The sequence below is a fragment of the Tauraco erythrolophus genome, chromosome 13 (genome assembly GCF_009769465.1).
Source record: "Tauraco erythrolophus isolate bTauEry1 chromosome 13, bTauEry1.pri, whole genome shotgun sequence".
Lineage (NCBI taxonomy): Eukaryota > Metazoa > Chordata > Aves > Musophagiformes > Musophagidae > Tauraco > Tauraco erythrolophus.
In genome coordinates, this window is record NC_141477.1 from 22,913,593 (window position 1) to 22,920,261 (window position 6,669).

Here is a 6,669-nt window from a genome sequence, read left to right on the forward strand (position 1 = left end):
GTTACACGTGGCCGAAAAAAGGTGCTGCTTTGTGTCCTTTACTGCTTCGCCTCTTCGTTCGTAGGGTGGCCTGGTGCTCCCAAGCTGCAGTGCTGGGTGTTGCTGCCACATCAACCGACAAATAACTGCTGGAGATTTTATGGGATAGAGAACAGAACAAATGGCCTCTCCTAAAATACTTTCTTTCTTTCATAAATCTTGATTATGCTGCTATATCCTTTCCAGACATACGAAACCGCGCTGAACCCAGCTAAAAAAATGCTGGTTTGGGGTTTTGTTTGTAATTCCTCTGCACCAGGCACATGGTGCGTTTGCAGGGACCTGCTTTTCTAGGTCTGGACACCCATATCCCACCCAGACACAGCTTCCCGCAGCCAACTCCATCATCTCAGGCAGCAGAGACTGAATAGGAGGGAGACACATCCCTCCATGCCTTGCTCCTTGTCTCTTCCGACGCCGGATTGAGAGCGGAGCTAGTTCATGACCCGACTTCCCATGTCTAGCTGTCTGCTGGCTGTTACTCCACAGCGTGTTGTAGTCTACAAGGAAACCACCATGAGCCTGGACCTCTTTACAACCCTGGTCCTAACCTCGTGGCTGGAGAGATCAGCAGAAAGACGTGGAAAAGTTACAGAGTTCATAAATCTGAGACCATCGGGTGAAGTTAATGGGAGCCTTTGTGCTCCTGGAGTAACGTTACATCTCAGAGCTTTCTGCGGTGTGGCTTCACCCAGAAGAGCCTGGGAGAGGTCATTTCTCAGTCTTTCTATTTATTTCACCCGTTTCACCCCAGAAAATGGGGAGGGAGCATTCTTAGATCCCAAGCTCAGCTTACTGCCAGCTGTGCACAACTGTGAACGTGGAGGGATGAGGGGAGAAACCAGCTTTGGTGTTGATCCAGCTCCAGCACAGTGCCGAGATTTATCTCCTTGTTCAGGAAAGCAAACAGAGAGCTAAAGACAAACAGCCACCTTGATTTACCAGCGAGATTAAGAGCATGTTAGCAGAGCAAGAAAGAGTCTTCATAAAAAATGAAAGAAGAGCAGGCGGGTGGAAAGAGCAGTGAAGATGAAACTCCGTGAGTTATCTGGGGCATGTAAGAAAACCATCCGCCCAGCAAAAATGTGAGAAGAGAGCACAGGAGGTGAAAACAGTGGGGAAAAACAGGGCATTATGTTTTATTAATCACACTCTTTTACGTTTAAATAGCCTCGTCTCGCTAAGAAGATGGAGAGACACACACATGCCTGTCTGTACGACGTGGTCACCGCAGTCGGGCAGGTCAGGAGTGAAGGCTGGTGGGCAGGGGACAAACAGCTCATCTCAGGCCATGGAGATGACCATGTGCTAGGTCTTGTCCACATACCTAAGAACAGCACACACGCACTCATGCACGCACCATCCCCAGCAGCTTGTGCCTTCATGGCACAAGGAATCAATGAAAAATCGTGTCCAAATTCACCTGGGAGGTCCAGGACATGGTAAGATTCAACCTTCACCCTCCTGCGTAGCAGGGCAGGTCTCTCCTGGCTGAATGACAGGAGCTGGGATGCTGAAGCATCCTACTCTTGCAGGGGACCCTTTAGCTCATTTGTTCCTCCCGTCTTCTCCCTCTCACTTCCAAATCTATGGAGAAGCAAGACAGCTACTGAGTTTACAAAGCAGAGCTGAGAAAGCCCAGCTCTGCAGCTGCCTCGGCATGGAGAAGGTTTTGGAGCAGCACTGTCCGTGTGTTTGTGGCCATCTCATGATCCAGAGCGAGTCCTGCCTGAGAAGTCCTGGTTGCCGCCTCTTCTTTAGGGACAATGGCAGGAGCCATCCATTAAACATTGGAACGGTTGGGTGTCCGGGGAATGCAGGCTGTTTAAGCACCAAAAATAAGATTCGACATCGAACGTTGGCTGCAAGTCCCTGCAGCAGAAGATGAAAAAGCTGAAATCCTCTGCCGTGCCCTGCGGCAAAGGCAGCTCTCCGATCCCTCTTTGGAGGAGGAAGAGAGAAGCAAACTACTGCAGATTGCTGATCTCGGTCAGGGAACGGCAGACACTCCGAATTGTGTGTGGTGTTGATTCCTTCAGCCTGAATCCTGAAATAATCAAGTTGTTGCTGCATTTGGAATCGGACGGAGAAATTAATGCGAGGCACGCTGCATTTCCACACTTTCACTTCCCCTTTGCTTTATGAGCTCATTTGTACGGGTTATTTCCTAATTCCTCTTTGCACCAAAACTGCTAAAAGCCCCCCCTGTATTTTTAAGAGTAATTCCTTAGGATTGGGAGCTTTGCAGCAAGGGTGATTAACTGGTCGTTTGCAGCACTCTTCCAGCTGCCTCATCCTGCTTGCAGACGCGGGCAGGGAAGTGCACGCCAGCAACGGCTGGTTTTTCCCTTCCTCAGCCCTCGGGAGGCCAAACCTCCCCTCTGCTGCGAAGAGAAGCTCCAATTCCTCGGAGCGTGCACCAGCCGTGAGACCTGAGGGAAATAATTAGGGAATGATCCATCCGGGCGCTGGTGCCGGAGGCTGTGGTGCCGCAGAGCTCCGGGGACTGCCAGAAATCCCGTGCTAACTCCTGCAGTCCTGTTTTGTTCCTGCATTTATCCTTTAGCCAAGCACGATGCTCTTAAAAAACCCTCCCTCGGGAATTCCCGATGGAATCTTTGCTCGTGTGCCAGGCTGGCATCTGGATGGGTTGTTCTCCTCCGCCGTGTGCGTGCACGGGAAGCTTTTCCCCCCGGAACGCCCATGGAGGATAACGACGGCAGGAGCAGCCGGCTGGAAGACACAAAAATCAGCTCCGTGAGCAAGGAGAGGTTAAGCAGAACGAATTTATGGAAATAATACGGAGTGGGGAACGGAAGCCCTGGCACAGCAGCTTCACTGCCCTGCAGTAAGTGATACGGCGTTGACGTGGTCCCGCTGCGCGGCGCCATCGTATTTTTCTCTCTTCCATAACGTGTGCCCCATCTCCTTCACCCTCCGGAGCGCGCGGAACGTCCTTGACGCTCACAAATTAAATAAGTTGTTTTTCCGAGGCACCGAACGCGGCAGGAGTGCGGGTACGGGTTCGCTGGGCCGTGTTTGGCACCCGGACACGCCACCAAGGCGCTAAGTCGGTGTCTACGCAACCTCTCCGACCCGACCAGTGCTCAGTCGTGGCCCCACCACAACTCTCTGGAGAAGGAGGAGTGACCATGGTTCGCTGGGGGCTGTGACTCGCAGCGACCCCTGCACCCATCAACACCTGGGAAATAAATAGTTCCATCAAACCATCGCCACTTCCCAGTGACTGCTGCTTTTTAAGCCCATTTTCTGCCAGTTTAGACTCAGGCTGAGGCGGAGAAGTACGGCGTGGGCGTACGGCGACGGCACCGAAACGCGTAAGCTGGGGCAGAGGTTTGGGATAGAGCTGCTCGGTGAATGGTCGGGATTGCTCAGCGGGAACAGGGCACGTTCAGGGCTGCAAAACCTGATTCCGAAGCTGATAGGAAGGCGATGCGCAGGCTGCACTGGAGGTGGGTCTGGCTGCCTTCTGCCTGGTGAAGGTCACCCTGCGCAGCACCAGGCACACGGTTCCCAGGCAGTTCCTGGCACAGCTGAAAGCCACGTTGCCCTTGTTGCCCTTCGAAGGTGTCAAAGGTCCAAGCCCTGGATACATTCAAGGCTGGGATTTCTACGCTGGCACAGTTCCTGGAGCCAAGACTGAAGCCCACGTGGGCTGGGACCAGGGCTTTTCCTCCTCTGGCCACGAAACTTCCAAAGATGAGGCAAACACAGAGCTCTCATTTCCCCTAAAGTATTTCCACCAAAAGAGTGTTTCAGGCTTCCTCCCCAGCTGAGGACCACAAAGGATAGATGGAAGAGCCAATCCTTCCACCTGGGCCATGGGAGTGATCCTTAAGACCATTCACAGTTACTGCTTGGCTGCACCACAGCTAGACCTCAGGACTGCTGCTCCATGCCACTCTCCAGATCCTCATTCCTACCTCCAGACTCTGCCTCCTCTGGGTGGCACAATAACTCCTCTCTGGGTTATTGCTTTTGGCTCCAGCATGGACCTCAGTTATTTGTGGGACACCAAATGCCCACGGGCCTGTGGCTTCAGCATGACCTGGCTTTTGGTTGATGCTCCAGCCTATCCCCAGGGGTCACAAGGAAAGAGCACGTGGCTTCCTTGATGGCTAAAGCTAAATTATGCATCATGATGATGCATCGTGCTTGACGAGGGCACGTGCTGTGCCATTAGCATCCCGTCTGACTCCTAAACCTCTTGTAGATTTATGAGACCCTTTGTTAAAGGAGGAGGAGGAGGGAGTCAACCAGAGAGGTTGAACCACAGCCGTTCTCCGTCCAGCACTTTGACTCTTTAACGACACGGAGAGGAAACGGAGGCCGATTTCACCTTCCTTTGCTTCTCACCAGAACCCACCTCGCCTCCAGCTGCACCTGCTCTTGGCACCATTTGCACCGGGGGGTTTCCTGCCCTGACCTCGAGCCGGCGGCTCACGGGCTTCGCTCAGGTTCTTCACGCTTCCTGTTTTTCTCGCAAAGCTTTCGTTTTTACCAGCAAACCGTTTCCTGTTCGAAGGCTTCTCGCGACCGAAGTCCCCCAATCTCTCCTCGGCGAGACGCGGCTGGTAAACGCTTTGAACGCTCTTCCTTTGGCGGTCCCTTCCCCGCCGGCACCTGCCTGGATGGGTGATGGGCACCTCGGGGAAAATTTCCGGAAGGTTTCGCTGAGATCTTTAAGTCTCATGGGTTGTCTCGAGAAGTCGGGGCGGTCGGGGGGGGTGGTGGTGAAGTGGCTCCGCTATGGACAGCTTTTCCATTACCTTCGTGGGAAGTATTGTGCTTCCGGCGTTAAGTGATGAGGGAGCAGCGAGCCCTCCATCACTTGGGCTTTCAATCATTTTCCTGTAGCTGTTGCTCCAGTGCTGTTATAAACGAGTTGGGGAGGTGGAAAGCCGTGGTGGATGTTGACGGGAGGGTCTTGGGGCTGCCATCCCGCCCGCCTCCGAGGCCAACACCGCTAGAGAGGCTGAAAAGCTGCCAGTGATGGAGAAGGCAAGATAACACTGGGAGGGATGGCAGTCAAAGAGGTGACAGGAGCATTTCAGCAGCAAATTTCTTTTTTTTTTCCATCTGTCACAGCCATCGTGGAAAAAGTTTAAATAATTGCGGATGTGATCTCAAGCTCGTTAACTACTGGCTGAGCTGAAAGCCCCACGGCCATGGGGAGGGAGCTGGTGAAGGTCTCCTTTGTTTCAGCCCATTGCAGAGCACCCTGTAAATTTCAATAACAATGAATTTCCCTTAGAAAACATTCGAAGTGCCTGTTCTAAATATTATTGTTTTCCTACAGTCTGTGTTTCTGTTTATCCCTAATTCTTACCACAATATTTGTGTTCAATGTAACCTTTTAGTTGTAGCCACTTTCCTTACTCCCCCACCACGCGGACCCAAGGCTGTAACAGAACTGCTGGTTGTTCCTGGGTGTTTAAACACGACACCCAGGACATGGACTGTCACCTCCTCCCTGGCAGTGCTGGGCTTGGCTTATGCTGGAAATACATCTCCATGAATCTTAGGTCTGACTAGGACTATGGATTAAAAAAAAAAAGCAGTTTTTGGACAAGCGACGCGTTCTTGCTAAAAACACCGCGTCTGCTAAGATGGTTTAAGCAAACCCTCTCCTCCTTGCGTTGGGTTGACCCAAATCAGCGTATCTCAGTACCTCAGACTGACTCGAGTCATCTTGTTCCAGCCTGGTGCTGAGCTGAGCTTGCCTGAGCCTCCCCAGGGTTGCAGCCAGGAGAGAACTTCTTGAGTAAGTTGCTTTCTTACTTCACTTTCCTGGTCTGAAAAGTGGCGGTCGTGTTACTTTTGCAAAATGTGATGAGATGCTGCAACATCCAGTTTAAATGTCCAGTTTGAAGCTGGACACTGGGATTGCCTGAGACGCCTTTGAATCCTACACATCGCAGCCATGCTCGGGCCCTGCAGGCGCACGTTCAGCTGCGTAAGCGAGATGAGGGGGAGAAGATCTGCCCTCGGAGGGCTGCTGGGCATTTCTGCCAAGCTGAAGCCCCGGAGACCTCCAAGGGGCAGGATGCCCCCAGCTGAGCTCCCAAAGTGGAGTTGGGCTTCTTTTTTTTGCAGCACTGACTTGCACCGTCACGTACATCCATCCCGTGCTGATGCAGGGCACGTCAGCTCAACTTGAGCGTTCTTGAGCCACGAGTGCTGAAACAACGTGGGCCAACAAAAATGGTCAGGCATGCAATTGCTTGTAGCTGCCAATCTCTTTCGCCTGCCCATGGATGTGGTCCTGTTGCTCAAGGCTCTATGTTGAGTTGGAACCAAAAAGGATGGGTTTTTTGAAGATATTCTGAGAGTTTTATTGTGGCCTTGTTGGGTTGGATGCATTAGCATGTCCTGTGTAGGAATTTAGACCTTCTGGCCTCGAGTGTGCGACAATCACTTAACACTCGTGCCATCTGCAAGACAGCTGAGATGAAATTGGTGTGGTGGTAGTGTATTTTAGTGGTGTGCCAGGAGCTTGCGTGCGGATCATCTCTCCAGCCTGTTGGTGTTTCCCAGGAGGTGCTGCCCAGCCTGCGTTGACCAGGAGCATCAGTGGGAGGCACACGTGGCTACTGCTTGCTGTTGTCT